This window comes from Fukomys damarensis, unplaced genomic scaffold (assembly GCF_012274545.1).
Source record: "Fukomys damarensis isolate Sample0158 unplaced genomic scaffold, DMR_v1.0_HiC HiC_scaffold_14, whole genome shotgun sequence".
NCBI lineage: Eukaryota > Metazoa > Chordata > Mammalia > Rodentia > Bathyergidae > Fukomys > Fukomys damarensis.
In genome coordinates, this window is record NW_022900926.1 from 11,860,216 (window position 1) to 11,877,119 (window position 16,904).

At 41.1% G+C, this 16,904-nt stretch overlaps 1 pseudogene; it reads right to left on the minus strand.

The window, feature by feature from the left end:
• The window catches only part of LOC104872825, a 26,395-nt pseudogene extending 9,703 nt beyond the window's left edge, over positions 1 to 16,692 (minus strand).
• Between the last annotated feature and the right edge of the window lie 212 nt (positions 16,693 to 16,904).

A 16,904-nucleotide genomic window follows, 5' to 3' on the forward strand; every position in this document is an offset into this window, starting at 1 on the left:
AAAAAAAAAAAAAAAAAAAAAAAAAAAAAAAAAAGAAAGAAAAACATTAAATATTTTTGCAATTATTTTGTCCTTATAAGGCATTCCATTGAGAAAGCACAGTCAGGGTATTCGCCCAGTTATGTGGGCTACAGAAAAGAACACTGGCTCTCAAACAGCAGCAATGCAGAGCACACTGGGCACACTCTGAGCCCCTCGTAGGGTCAGAGCTTGGGAACCTAGGATTCTGGGGACTGGGAACCCCACACCCCACCAGTGCCACCATCTCTGATGTCAAAGGAACTGCAGTCAATCTGGATATATTCAGGAAGAGGAGCTCCTATGAGGTGTGTGGTACACCAAAGACTTGGATGTTCAACTAACACTGAACACGTAGGTTCAGGTCCAAGGAAAGGATCTGACCTGATACGGCGGATAACCAGGGTCTTAATTTTAATCTCCTCGTCTTCTGCCCTTGTACAGCTCACAGATGATCTCAGATGTTTTCCATGGGTCCTCTCTCTAGCCACTAAGCTTTCTCCTGGGGCAGGGGCCCTCCCAAATGTAGAGTCCCTGATTGGCTCAGTGGGTCTCATGCCTTTGGACTGCCATCTCTTCATTGCTATTCCTAGTCTTCAGAGACCAAGCTTCTTTTTCGAGTTAACATACATTTTTATAAATAAATTCTTTCTCATAAGAGATTATTAGCTTTTATGAGACAGGGAATCCACCTTCTACAAGGGACCCTATATCACAGGCTATGCAAATGGGGAGATTTGAAATGTTGTCTGACGTTTATGCTCCTTGATTTGGACAGGGCTATCAGATGCTGTCCTCAGCCTCACAGGTGACAATGTCAAACAGCACTAGATGTTCCAAATGTGTTTGTTCTTCTTTCCCAAGAGTGCCTTACACTTCACGTGCTGTGCCAGTGGCTCACACATTATAACCTTGGCCAATAAAGTTGTCTGGCAGATGACTCTATAGAGCAGAAGCTAATGACCTTTAGGACAATCCAGTGTCTCGGACTTCACCTGCTGGTGCAAAGAATCTGGAGAGTTTGCTCATGTGTCCTTGACTTTGCCCCAAATTTAATTTTATTAAAAACTTGGTATTGGAAGATTAGTTAAGTTCAATCTGATTACACACGTAGCACACTGTACATAGCTTCGCCACCGAGCAAGCTCCCTCAATGTGATCTCGTCTTAGTGCCTGGTTTTGGGAGTAGTCATCCTCTTCGTCATTCTCTTATGTCATATATCCTACATTATAGGACACTGTAATGTCAAACATGCCATGTTTGATTTTTTTTTCAATTTTTCAATTTATTTTTTGGTACCGGGTATTGAACTCGGGACCTTGCACTTGAGAAGCAGGTGGTGGAGCCACTGAGCTAAATCCCCAGCGCCATGTTGGACATTTTTGTGTGCCCTTATTCTCCATTTTTTACATCCTAAGGCAACTGCAAATATTAACACAGGGAGAGCTACATGAACAGAAACCATATTCTGTGTGCATTACTCGTGGCCTCCACTACGCAGAATGAGCTGGCCTAGATTCTTACTCCCTCAGAGACATTCTGCCTGCATTCAGTTAGCAACCCTGGCCGGTAACTTTTCTTTTAGTCAAATCTACACATCCACCTGACCCTCAAACTTGGCAAGAACACAGAAGCCCCTCTTGGGAAACCACTTTGCAAGAGACTTATCATCTCTTCAAACAGTCTGCTTTTCTTAGATGGTTCTCCAAGGATCCTAAAATGGGACTCACATCAGGAAAATGTGCGAGAGATAGTTTCCTGGATTAAACTTGCATGTCTTCCAGCCAAAACTCTAGTGTTGCATTTTCCCACCAGGGAGCTTTCCGCGAGTACTTTGGTCGGCTTTCTCACTGCTGGGACAAAATACCTGACACCTACAACTTAAAGGAAGAGAGAGAGAGGCTTGTTTTAGCTCACAGTTTCAGACTGTGATTAGCTTTCCTGAGGCAGGGACATCACGGCAGAGGGCACAGAGAGGAAGTATGCTCATCTGATGACATCCAGGAAGCAGGGCACAGGGGAACAGCCAGAGAGGAAGGGGAAGGCACCAGATAGAATCCCCAAGGTCCTGCCACCGTGGCCACTTCCTCCAGCTGGGCTATATGAGTTAGCTATATGAGCTCATCAGTCTAGTGACCCTGTCACGAGGCTGTGCTGTCACAATCCAATGGTCTCTTAACCCAGTCAAGAGGACAATCGAGGGGAACTGGCACGACAAGAATGAGCAATGACAGTGTCACCCCAGTCTAGTGGTTCTCCAACCGTCACCTTCATCATAATCACTAGGCAAATTGAGAAACAAACAAAACAATCAAGACTCCCTGCTCTCACCCTTACCCTACCTGTGTCATTAGGTAGAGGAGGCCAGGGTCCCAGGAATCACTCTCTAACATCAATCAGGTGGCTTGTTGCTGGTAGTCCACGCACTAAACTCTGAGAAATACTAGTCGCATCCACTCACAGTTTCATTCAGTGAGAATTCGCTGGTTGCAAAGGATATTGGGCATCACGAAGAAAAACAAACGTATGCAGTATATTAGAAAAAGAGCATGAAACACTGGGCTGGCGATTTAGCTCAGTGGTGCCGACACCTGCTTCACAAGCACAAGGTTCCAATCCTCAGTCCCAAAAAAGAAAAGAAAAGAAACACTGATAATAGCATCTTGCATTTGTGTGGTGGTGCTGTTTTTAGAACCTCTCATTCATTACCTCCTCTCTTCCTCGACGGTGTGAGAGAGGCTGGGAAGTGACTGGGATTTCCATCTTGCAAAATGAGCTTAAGTAACTTCCCCGAGTTTCTTTATCTACTGCATGGCAAACATAGGTCACCTCCAGGAATTTGGACTGTTAGGGCTCAAGGGAGGAAGACTGTAGAGGTACACATAATAATCCCCCAAAGAACAAGGGCATAAAGCTGTACTTAGGCGGATGTCCATTGCTATCTTTATCATGGGAGAAAACTGAGGACACCCTAAATATTCAGCCCTAGCAGACTCATTTTTAAAAATGCAAATTCTGTGGGCCCATACTGTGTAATATTGTGCAGTTGCCCCCCAAAATAAGGCAGATCTTGATTTACACTGAAAAATTTTGTGATGAATCGTAGAAAAAATGTTTTAAGTCTCAAAACTCTGTAAACTCAGAAAAAGACAGAAGGACAGAGAGAGAGAGAAGAGCCTGGAGGGGTCTCCTGGTGAACAAGTGCCACTAGACCAACACTAATCAATAGGACCTAAGACTTGAGACTGAAGGCTCACAAGATCATTTCTCTAAATTAAGTTGTACGTGAATTTGAGAAATGTTCAGTACAGAAAAAGCCAAAGAGAAAAGCAAAACAAGAAAAACTTGCCTTTGGGATGACGGTCATTAGTTGTAAGCTCCTTTCTGAAGTCTCCTCTCTGCTCCTACTTGTTATAAATGTACTGTACTATTTCCTATGGCATGATACATTAACACAGTCCAGTTATTAGGTCATAAGAGCCAAACATTATGTTAAAAGAAAATCTAGTTACAAATAATGTTTATACTCTTGTCAAAGCACAACATGCTTAGGTCAAAGGTTTTGTCTTATAAAAGGTGAATGTTTGAGTCTTGAAAGGCAGGATTTGGCTGGAAGAAAAACAAACACTTATTTGAAAAACAATCCAGAAAACTTTTCCAATTCATTTACTACAGAGCATCATAAAAATGATAATTTATTACTATTTCTTGTCTGATTTTTCAAAATTGAATAATGTTCATTACCAAATCACTCAGCCTTCAACCAATTACTGTGGGCCTCTCCCTCGTGGGCCTTAAGGGTATCAGGGATGCCAAGGGCCTTGCCCTGGAGAACTGACAATCTCACCCTATATTTTTCAAGTTGCAACAATTCTATTCAAAATAAAACCAAACAAGATGGACTTTCATTTGCAAAAAGGCTCTTTGATGAAGAGGCCAGTGCTTTAGTGCCTGGTTTATTATATTTTTAACAACGTGAAATGTTGTTGTGCTTGTAAATACTGAAATAAGGGACATACAGCAATACTTTTTTTCTTTATTAATGGAGAAAAAAACCTAGAGGAAAATGACATTTAATTATCAGAAAAGTGCCTTGTAACATTTCCAGGACATGGATTCCGCTTGTGGATTGCTGAAATCCAAATATGGTAGAACTTGCCTGGGATCTCAGCTACTTGAGAGGCTGAGGTGGGAAGACAGAACACATCTCAAACGACCACCGCCTAACAAAAGTGAAGCAACAACCACGGATGTGAGGAGGGTAAAGGCCTGTCCTCGTGGCACCGCTTGTGAGCGACAAGAGCACAGCACAGCTGCGGGTTCGTCAACACTGTACTAGAAAAGTGTTCTTTTCAAATTCAAATGTTGTGAGATGGACTCAGCAAATGTAGAGCGTCTGCCCTATGCCAAGGCTTGTGTGAGAGGTGGAGGCGCAGCCCCGGTCCCAACAAGCCCTCCAGGTACCTCTGACAGCCAGTGGCTCACATCAGAATATGCCGTGCTTGGTCCTTGTTGGCAGTTTCTGGTTTATTTGGTGTGGCACAAGAGTCATTCTGGGATGTTTTTAAAACCTCTCCAGGGAACTGATAATACAGACAGAGGTGGGACCCCTGGGTTGAAACCCTGCTGGTTCTGGACAAACATTTATATGTCTAACCACACCTTTGTGTCTGTGGCTCCCAACACACACACACACACACACACACACACACACACACACACGACTCCTCAGACAGCCCTGCCTCTGCCTTGGGGCCCAGGGTGTTGGCTCCCACACACTCCCAACCATTTCCTTTCTGAGAGCCAGAGCCTCAAATTGTTTTCCTGTCACTTAATTTTTCCTGTAGAGTTGCCTGCTTTTTAAATGGAAAAGTGAAAGTAGTCTCTACATGTGCTCCGTACAAACCTAGAAGCTAAGAAATCGAAAATCCATTCTTGGGGTGGAGGCTTTTATCTTCCAATTGCTGTCCTTTGTGACAAACAGATCGATTTTTGTTACTAATTGGCCACTCTGCTAATAGTTGTCTGTGAGACACATCTATTTCACAACTAATGGAGAAATCTTTGCAGTTTCTAGGTTTTTGATTCCGAGGAGAAACAATCTTTGCAAGTCACTGCCCTCTAGAATATCCACCTATGAGGGGCCACTGAAGTCAGATAAACGATACTGCCTTGCCCAAGAGAGTGGCTTTTAGTAAATATCTCTCTCCCTCCCTCCCTCCCTCTCTCCACCTATGGCCCTTTTACCTTACTATAAAGCGTTCCATTCCACCATTCTACTATGACACAGAATTCTAATATTTACATCATGCTTCTATAAATCACTGTACCCGCGAGCAAAGACTCATGACAGACGGCCCAAGTTGTGTAACTGAAGATTTAACATGTTTGAGAAATTCATGGCAAAATTCTCCTCTCCCTCCTGTTTCCTGTTCCTGTGAAAGCTGCCTCTGTCTAAAGCTGATAAGATACTCTCAGGGATACAGGATTCATCTTGGCAATTATGTGAGAGCCCCTGGAATGGATTAACCCAGGCACACTGCCATCTATTACTGTGTTCACGTAACATGGGCAAAATGCTGTTCTACGAGTCACCTGCTTCCTTTAAGAAACTGCAGAGGCACTAACAAAATATAGGAAAATACCCAAATAAGGCCTGATGAATGTGATCTGTCTTTGTTAAAAAATGAGTACAAAGATATTAGTCCAATCTTCACTCTGCTCAGTGACGTGATACTTACGTAACAATAGCTTGTGGGAACGGAAAGACTTAGATAAAACAGAATTCCGGTACCTACTTGCTACTTAACACCATCAAGACCCATCAGGTATGAAAAATTATAGTAGTTTATAACAAAATGGTCATGCCATGTTCCTTAAAAATAAGCATTAGATGGAAAGTTTTATAAAGAGTTTCTGTATCTATCCACTTATTCTTAGAAGCCAGAACTGCTTTATAAGTTTCTAAAGAAAAAAAACGTTTCTAAAGAAGATATTAGAAATCAGTCAGCCCCACTGGTTAATCAACTTATTCAGGCTCACGTGGTAAACAGAATTTTACAGTATAATTAGATGTAATTGTGCATTATAACCATAAACCTGTTTCACCTCTTTATGTTGTGAATTTGATTCATGCATAATTTATAAACTTCTAACTACCATGTTGGATTATATGGGTCCATTTTTATAAGAAAAAAGAAAATAATAAAACAGCTAGTTTAGGGACAAGGAAAGTATCACATAAAAATAACAACATAATTTTGACCCAAATTCCATGTTTTTTCATGACATCCATGGCCTCTATATGCCTGTCCCTACTACTGTCTGGAAAGGCCAATTTGTTGGAAAAAGAGATGTTGCTATGCATGTTAGGAATATTGCATTCTCCAAGCAAAAGGATATTTGATTTATTTACACCCAGGTAACTTTTCAGAAAAGCGCAATTTTTAATCCATGCAACTTTGGTCAAGTCAGCAATAAAGATTTTTGATACGGGTAAAAGAATCACTAAACACAGCAGTTATGATATTGAAAGCTCTTGTCATTCATTTGCACGACGCTTGTGGTGTTCTGGGAAATCAGATGTTGAAGTATTTTTTAAAAGTGCTACTGTAGGGACTGGGGATTTAGCTAGTGTTTCTGCTGCCTGCTTCAAAAGCACAAGGTCCCAAGTTTGATCCATCCCTGGTACCACAAAAAAAAAAAAAAAGTGCTTCAGGAAGGTTAGGGATTTAGCTCAGTGGTGTGGCACCTGCCTGGAAGCTCAAGATCCCAAGTTTGATTTCCAGTATCTAGAAAAAAGAAAAATGATACTGTATACTTTTTAAACTATGCTGTTGACAGTATTTTTTTTGTAACAAATGGTAAAATAATCTATACATTATCATTTCAATTATGTATAATACAATTATTTGATAGAAGGAGTACTGGTATCTTTTTAGAAGTATTTTTCAAAGAATCTTTGACAATATGAGAAATGTTCAGAAAATAACTCTTAAGAGAAAAAAATCAAGATATAATATTGTTCCCAATGAGCAAAATATGTAAATACTTAAAATATTAGAAAGTAATATTACAGAACATTAGCAATATTTACACAGGGGAGGTAGACTGTGGATAATGTACATTTTCATCCTCTGTTCAATGTTTTCAGAATTTTACAAGGGAACATATCTACTTTTAACAGGAATAAAATACTAGTTTGGTCCATTAGCAGGAAGAAAAATAAATTACGAGGAAAGTGACAAATCATCTAATAAAAAACTAAAAGTTCACTATTTAAATGATAAGTATTCCCAGTCAGTCCCACTGGAGATACTCATGTTGGGGTGTAAAACCTTTTTTTCTTTTTATCTTTATTAATAAATATTTCATTCAATTTGTTAAGGAATAACTGGGAAAGACAGGAATAGCAAACCAGTTCTTAGATGATTCAGTTACCATAGGTTATGACTGTCTATTTAATATGTTCATTCCACTTTTTCTTCTAGGACCCCTCTCATAATTTAGAGACTAACATGACTGAGAGGTTTTTTTGCACTTATGACTAATCCATTTTAAACAAAAGTTGAACTTAAAAACATGATTTCAGGGCCAAGTATTTAGCTCAGTGGCACTGTGCCTGCCTCATAAGTGCAAGGTCCTGATTTCAATCTCTGATACAAAAAAAAAACAAACCCATAATTTCAGAAAAAGTCCAGTTATGCCAAGAACAGATGAGAAAGCACATGGACCTTACAGGTTATGCTATACAAAACAGATAAAAAGCAAAAGTGATTTTATATACTGTGGGTCTGTACAAATAAATAAAGGCCTATCTTCTTTTCCTGCATGAATGCTTAGATTTCTTACATAAAGTTGTCATCAACTTCAATAGCATAAGCTCCTTAGAAAAAACTGAAAAGAGCTGATAATCACCTCCCAAGATTTATGCTTGCTTTTTTCTACTTCTCTCAATTTCCTGACACATTTAACTTCCATGGAAAAATCTTTCTGTAAATCAAGTACCCATGTCTATATGTGCCTTGAAGAATTCTGCCCAGTTACCTGCACCTCGTGCTGCTTTTGGTTTCCTGTCTCTTCTTTGCTTCAAACCTTCATGCAAGTTCCTTCTTTCTTTGAGGAGTCGGTGAGTTTTCAGCCCCTCTCTCGGCTTTTACAAACTTGTGGCAGGCCATTGCTTTGGCCATTTTTACACCAAGCCCTGTCGGGGAGCCAGCTATTGCCGTGTTCCGTGACTTTCCCAGCATGCCACTCCTGCACAGCCCAGTCTCTCCTCTCTCCAAGGCCTGACATTTCAACCTTTCTCTTTTTAACAGGAGGTTCAAATCCATCACTGGCTCCAAAGTACGGAGTAAGCTCCTCCGCTGGGTTTCATTCAAGGACCCTGCAATTCTTTTGCATTCTTCAGTCTTTTCCGGAGCGTTTTTGTCTTCTCCCCTCTGAATCCTGAAGTTGAAGTTGTCTTTTCAGAATGCTTTTTTATGCAATTTCTTGGAAATTTGTTCCACATATTTAAGGGAATTCCAGAAGGGCACTCTTCACATGCATTTGATCTGGCCTCTGTTTTGGCCTCTGTTTCTGTTTGTGGTCCATCCGCTGGGAAACCTGAGATTTCTGTTTGTCTAATGGATGCATTCTCTTTATCTTCCTGTAAATTACGGTCTAAGTGCTGCGATGTAGCCTCATCTTCAAAATTCCACTCAGTATCACTTTGAGGGCCAGGAAGAAGCAGGTCCTCTCCACATCTTTTCTTTGATGAGGAAGGGGCCACCTGGCATCCATCTTAAGACCAGAGTGTAAACCTTTTAAAAAGTACAGGTTCTGTGGGCTGGGGATTTAGCTCCGTGGTTCTGCCACTTGCCTCGCAAGCCCAAGGACCCGAGTTCAATCCCTGGCAGCCCTGGCACATTCTTCCTCAGAAGTCTCCTCTTGGTTTGCATGTGTACATTGCTTTCATGTTGAAAACAGAGTAGAGGCACCTGGCACAAAATGGAATCTGAATAAGTGTTTGTTGATTCAATGAAGTAATGAAGGAAAAAACGATGCCTCACTGAGGAAGTTACCAGGTGACTACTTCCTTTTCCCCTTACAATCTTAGATTCCCTTGCTTTTAAATCCATCTACAAGTATATTTACAAGCATTTTTTTCTGTAAATATTTTAATCTAAGCTTTCTGTAGAAAATTAGTTTTAATGTACTCATCACAGTGATAAGAATCCAACTAATGCTAAAACTACATGTGTCTTTAGTGTGGGTCTGACTTACTTTTTTCAAAGCACAGAAAAGAAAGATCTTGACCTTATATACAGCTGTCTAAAATCATGCAAAACACAAGCTCTTCCCCAAACACCAACTTTCCCTGGTGTTTATTTGTAGTAGATTTTGATAGCCGACTCCATAAATATTGTCCTAAATACTGCTATTTACACTTTCGCAGTAAACACTGCTTACTGCTTCACGTCCAACTGCCTTCCTGGCAAACATTTTGAAATGCTGGAAGGTACACGCTCAGAAGCTAGACCATAGTCCTAAATCCAAGAAAAGAGCAGCCACGGAGCCCTCTCACTTTGGAAACCATTTCACCATGACAGTAGTTATATTTTTATACTCGTGATGCTCTGCAGCTATTCCCTAAATCTCATTCTTCACCACAATTTAGCACCTCTGTTTCAACAGCTACAAGTAAGTCAGTGTATGGTATTTCAAGATAAAGGTATTTTTTTTAAGAGTAGGAAAAATTTGAGGGAAAGAAAGCTTCTGTCTAAGAGAGACAGAAGGGGGGCTGGAAAATGGGCTGCCACATTAAAGAGTATTTTTAAAACATTTTAAATTTACTATGTAATTGTTGATTTTTTTTTCACATGCTTTGTGACTACTCAGAACCTGAGGTTGATTTGGGGAAAGATGTAAAATATAGTAGTCAAAAAATAAAAGCCAGGGCACCAAGATCAAAATTAAAGAGAAGTGTGCACCTACACATGTAACCACTCCCATAAATACAGTACTCAAGTCATACTCTCTGACAATATTGGCTACAGGCGAAAAATAAAATTGGCTTTGAACATCCTGAAAAGCAATTTAAAAGAAGTCAGTTACATAGTGTTCATTTTCCGAAGGATGAAAACTTAAGAGATTCTCAGTTCAAGCAAAGATCTGATAGCACTCACTTCTGAATGAAATTATTCTGTGGACTGAGTTTGGGAACATTTAAAGATAAGGTGCACATGACCTCAAAGAAACCTGTGCAGGTTACCCGGATGTGGCTGGTATGCTACAACTTCTTATGCTGTTCCAAACAGGTCAGTTTCATCATGATGGAGACAGAGAGGGGTGAGGGGAGCAAAGGTAAGTGCTTCTGACTTGGTGCCAAAGACAAGCAGTTACTCTGGGGCAGGGGCAGAAGACAAGGTCTGACATGGGACAGTAAATGAAAAGACAGCCGGGTTGGACTAAAATCCAGATATGGAGGGTGGGAGAAGGGAAACTGGTCCCTGCCTGGAATGTTGTACCCCACACCCTACCCCAGACTGCCACCCAGGCCATGTGGGGAAAAGGCCAGGCTGAGGGCAAGAGCAAGGTGGTCCTTCAGGGATAGTTGGGATTATCAAACACCTCCACAGTCAAGAGATCACACACACACACACACACACACACACTCAGGGTGTGGCGAAGTTAGACAGCGTCAGCCCAGGGACTCAAAGCAACTGAAAACAGAGCAGGAAAAAATTCATAGCCATGCACCAGGACTCTTTCCCTCAGATCTAGTGGGTTCCAAGACACCAGGAGAGAAGCTGCCCTCAACACAGGCAATTAAAAAAAAAAAAAAAAGAATAGTAAGTTAATAAGCCACTTATTTCTCCACATAGTACGAGAGTGAGGTATGTGGAACAATCAGCACCATACCTATGATCGTCAGGGTCCTACATGGAAAGAAGGGACACCAGTGGAAAAGGGAAAAAGGACATAAACCTCAGTTTGGTGGCAAAATCAGAAAACAACTCCCCAACGGAAGACTAATAGCTAGAATATATAAAGAATCCAAAAAAGTTAGACCCCCAAAATAAAAGACCCAAATGAAAAAACAGGCAAATGAAGTGAACAGACACTCCCAAGACGAAGTACATACAGCCAACACATGAAAAATGTCCACCATCACTCGCCGCTAGAGAAACGAAAATTGAAACAATACTGAGATTCTATCTTACTCTAGAAAGAATAGCCGTCCTTAAGATATCAGATAATGACAAATGATGGAGAGGGTGTTGGGGAAAGAAACCCTTCTACACTGTTGGGAAAAACTAGTACACTCATTATGAAAGTCATTAAGGAGATTCTTTAAAAAACTAAAACTAGAAATTCCCATTCATGGAGCTATTCTCCCTCTAAGTATCTCCTCAAAAGTTACAAACATTAGGACTGGGGATTTAGCTCAGTGGTTCCGGCGCCTGCCTTGCAAGTGCAAAGACCCGCGTTCAATCCCCAGTACCAAAAATAAATAAATAAATAAATTAAAACTTTATATTACAGTGATACATGTGTACCGTGTTAATAGTAGAACAATTCACAATAGCTAAATCCTGGAAGCAGCCTACATATGTACGAATAGAAAAACAGACAGAGCTATCCCTGGTACCAAACAAACAAACAGAAAAATAGACAAAGAAAATACAGTATATATTTACATAATGGACTACTGATGGGCTATAAAGGATAAACGGGTCATTTCTGGTAAAATGGATGCAACTTGAAAATATAATATTAAATGAAATAAATCATTTATACACATATTTTTAAATACTGTTTGAGTTGATTGAACAGTTTGTTGTGACAGCCTGACCAGTTACGGGGGATGCCCAGTCACCTGATGAGAATACAGCAGGGGGTGAAAGAATAATATACAAAGATCAAGGAATGGAGAATAAAGAACAGCAGCTCATTACTTGGAGGGCCTGGAATTGATCTTTAGCTCTCTCCTGACTAACTAACCCTAAGACATTGGGGTCTGGGTAAGTCAGTATTTATGATTATACAACAGAGCAGGGTGCATGAAGGCAGATGTAAGGAATAGCAGAACTGATGCACTAATGATTCAGGCTTGGAAAGGGGGAGTAACTATGTATATTTCGGAAGGGCAGGTCACAGTTAACAAGGCACCAGTGCTATCGTGTAGGTCATAGCTAACAAGACGCCTGAGTTATCTTAGCTAACGTTTGACCTTGGAGAATGGTTGCACAGAGTCATAATTCCTCAGCTGCAGTGTTTCTTTGCTGTTAGACACATCACAACCTCACTGATCATTAAGACCTCAGTTGTTACCATTGGTATAGGGAAATCTATCTCTGTACAGTAATGCAAAGTTCAATTAGCAACTTACACTTAGACCTTACAGTGACTCATAGTTTTAATCAGTAGATAAATTCATAAGCCAAATCAATAATACCTAAAGCCTGCTCATGTGATTTCAAGCTGGTCTCCTGCAGTTTCTCTTTTCTGTTTTTCAAATTGCAGAAGCTGAATCAGGGCAAGTAGAGGTTGCGTTGCTTCTAGACAGTGGTCAGTCATGGTTCCTCTATGTCATACTATGAACAAAAGCAGAAGAAGAATCCCGATGACTCCAAGTATTCCTACATAAAACCAAAAGTGTGCTTTAAGATAAAGAGATTTAGTTCATCAAGGGCATTAGAGAACGTATTGCAATTCTGAATTTGCTCATCAAAATCCTGAATCTGTTGGGATGTGGAGAAAACTTCTTTTGGAGAGCCTTGATATCAATAGTAATGTGATGGATGCCACTTGAACTTGTTTCTTTACATGTTCCCAAGGATGCATAGATTTCTTATATGATGAAGGTGTTAGCTGAAGCGATGTCCTTTCATAACATTTGTATAGAGGCTGTGTATGTAGATCTGTCCTTTTGCAAGTGGCATTTGGACGGAGTGTATTTACTTACCATACTAAATTTTTTTCAAATTTAAAATGAAAATAACAAGATTTAATTGAGCTTGTGGAGGTAGCTGTACTCCTATTTTTGAAGTTATGCTTCAATTATTTGATTTGGGGGATTATATGGAATAAAACTCATGTTTTAGTCTTTATAACATATAGGTTGCTTGTAAATTTGATAGCGCTTGGATTGTTCCTAAAACAGAAGTATTTGAGAGAATGATTCATGTCACAAAAGAGAAAAAGAGAGGCTTTAAAATCCAAGTGGCTTAGGTGCAAGCAGCTGGCCCAGACTAAAGGACAGAGGTCTTTTTGAGCAACAAGGAGCTTTTGGAAATAACAGTATCAATTTTCACCAAACATATATTTTCTTTGATAAATCACCTTTGCATTCTTTTTCTTGACATATATAAGCTTTTTAGCCTTGTCATTTCTCTCTTTTATCTAACAACACAAAACTTTTATCATGTAAAAAGCTTTTTACATCAAAAGTATATTTGTTTTACTTAAAGCCTTCTTAATATTTCTTTTTTTGTCACATTTATTATGAACCTTCTATAACAAAATTGGTTGGGGCCAGGGATTTAGCTCAGTGGTTTGCCACCAGCCTCGTAAGTGCAAGGTCCTGAGTTTGATCTCTGGTAATAAACAAACAAACAAAAAAACTTGGTTGTAGCCACTTAATCTTGGCTGATAATAGATATTGAAACAACTCTGAATTTAAGTTAACCCTGTAATTATATTTTAAAAACTTGTATAAGAATGCTGAAACTTGTAATGTATCTTTTTCTGTAATTTCCTCCTGCCCAACAGGTCACAGGATGTGGTTGCAGCTTTTCTGGCTTTTGTCATTTAGCTGCAGGCTGGGGCCATCCTGCCCTATGGAGCAGACTGGCTGTAGCTGCTGTCACCGTCGTCTTTGTGCTCAGACCTTTAATATCATACACTGCTTTAATTATTTTAAAACCTTATATTCTATTTTTTGATGTTTATGTCTATCTAGTCTAACTGTAACAGGGAAACAATAGGGTCTGATGGAGTCCTTTGTCAGCATAGCCAGACAAGTTGTGATATGTAAATACTCAGGGGTTATTTTTGCTAGCCTCAGGGATCTCTGGAGATGTGGGCCATGAGAGGGTTTTTCTTGTTTTCTTTTTCAGGGCCATCCTCCCCTTCCTCCTCAGGGGGAGCTGCTGCAGCCAAAGCAGCCACGGCACACAGAAGCCTCAGCACTGACTGTACAAGGCTGAGAAAGCATCTGCAACTATTTGTTTCTCCCAGGCATGTTTGTATTACAGGAGCCCAGGCAGAGGATTCTTTCTTATCTGTTCCCAAATCTCCAAATCTAAAGTGCCTGCCTGAGGAAACCAAGCATTAAATTTTCTCTTAGACAGCCTATAGGTTGGAGTGCTTGCTCCTGTTTTAACAGAATGCAGAGCAGTTGCATATATCTGCTTTTGTCAGCTGATATTCCTTCTCCATGTTTTACTCCTGGCTAAGAATTGTAAGAGTTTCTCAACAGCTTTGAGAACTCTTACCTGGCTTCCTCATTTGGGCATTCCTGTAGCTCCTCAAAGTCCGCTGCTGTCTCTGCTCTCCTATGACTTCCCTTCTAGGTTGCCTTCTTCAGCCAGGCTGCAAATGCACAAACTTCCCTGACTGGGTACCAGTTGAATGGGTTGATAGCCTGATCAGTTTGTTGTCAGAGTGACAGCCTGACCAGTTACTGGGGATGCCCAGTCACCTGACGAGAGCACAGCAGGGGATGATGGAAGAATAATTTACAAAGATCAAGGAGTGGAGAATAAAGACTAATAGTTTATTATTTCAGGGGCCTGGAATGGGTCTTTAGTTCTCTCCTGGCCAAGAAGATGGGCTCTGGATTAGTCAGTATTTATGATTATACAACACAGCAAGGGACATGAAGGCAGATGTAAGGAATAGCAGAACTGATGCACTAATGATTCAGGATTGGAAAAAGGGAGTAACTATGTATACTTGTGAAGGACACAAGTGCTATTTTGCAGGTCATAGCTAACAAGCCACCTGAGTTATCTTAGCCAACATTTGATCTTGCAGAATGGTTGCACAGTCATAATTCCTCAGCTGCAGTGTTTTCTTGCTATTAGAGACATCACAACCTCATTGATCAATAATACCTTAATTGTGACCCTTAGGGAAATCTGTCTCCATACACCAGTCCAAAGGTCAGTTAGCAGTTTACACTCAGGCCTTGGAATGAGTCATAGTTTTAATCAATAGCTGAATTCATAAGCCAAATCAATAATACCTAAAGCCTGCTCATGTCGTTTCAAGCTGGTGTCATACAGAATATCATATGGTTTCTCTCATTTGGGAAATCCAATGTTTAAACAAAGTAAAGAGCAATATAAAAGACAGAAAAAGGAAACAGGAAGGTAGATCTTTCACAACTGGGAAGGAGAGCAGGAGATAGAGGGTGGAAGTGGGGAGGGGATGTGGAAAGAATTGAGACATGTTGTGTAAACTGCTAGATTTCCCTTGCCTTAAAATGGCCCTAACTAGTCACTACACAAGCCCCTCCTAGTGATGTCACAGGCTCCCACAATCCCTAGCCACTACATCACTCAATCCCACCCCAGCTCCTATAAGCCCCACCACAGTCCTATAAGAAACACTCCTTGTCTCAACCATATTGCTTTTTCTTCTTTGTTCAGAGACAGCCCAGCAGACCCTCCCCATAATAAAGGCTTGATGTGGTCCTGGTCTAGTCCTGGCTTTCAGCTCTTTTTACATAACATATCTGGTGCCCAGACCCAGGAGGAAGGCAGTCCATTAAGAGACGATCCCAGCAGGCAGGATCAAATGGCCTCTTGGCCGCCTCCTCCGGACCACATCTGCCGAGCCAGGACCTCCTTCGGTTTTCTACCTTTGCCATTGCTGACGAGTCACATCCACACCGTCACTGATCTCAGGGTGAGTAGGTAGTTAGCTTCCCTGTACTCGGGTCCTCTGTCTCAATCTCTCCCTTTGGGGACGACTCAGAAATCCAAGAGCTTGGTCAGAGAGACCAGACTCTCTCGGGCCACTGGGCCCAGGACTGTGTCCCTGGGGGACGCCCCACTGGCCCCACTCCTCTCCTTCTGCCCTTCCCAGTAGAGGCTCGGGGAGGATCCGAAGAGATGAAGACGTTCTTCTCTTCTGCCCTCCTCCTAGGAAGCTAACTCCTCCTCACCCACCCTAACATGGGCGCCCAACAATCTGAACCCCCTCCCTCAATGGCTACTGGCTGCTTCCTGGCACAACTTTGTCCCCTTGGACTGTTGGGACCCAACTTTAAGCCAAAACAACTCGTGTTTTATTGCAACCAAGTTTAACCTCAGTATAAATTAGATAATAAATTTCAATGGTCCAAAAATGGCACTTTCAATTTTAACATACTGTGCTATTTATGCAGTTTTTGTCAATGCAATGGCAAATGGTCAGAAATTCCCGACCTACAATCCTTCTTTCTCACACCTCCCTCTGCCAAACCTGTTCACCCTCTTAGGTACTTCTAGCCCAAACTCTCCTCCACCCCTCCTGACTCCCACCTTCAATCTGGCCAATCACTCACCACACCCCCACCCTATAACTGGGCCAGCTCTTCTGTCTCCTCACCCCTGCACCTCCGCCATCTTGTGACCCTTCCTCAGCTCTGCCATCTTGTGTCTTTCCACCATACACCCACACTCTCCCTGCTCCTCCATCTCCTCCCAAACAGGAGAGTGAGTTAACAAACACTTCTCTGCTTGCTCTTCCTTCCGCAGTATCCTCAGAAGAGAGAGGAAAGCAAGACTCTGCTAAAGAAAAAAAAAAAAAGTAAAATCCTCTCCTGGCCCTGCCTATTTATATATCAACACCTTGTTTGGCATATTACCAAGAAATTCCATCGGGCCCTATTGTTTTCTACATAAATATT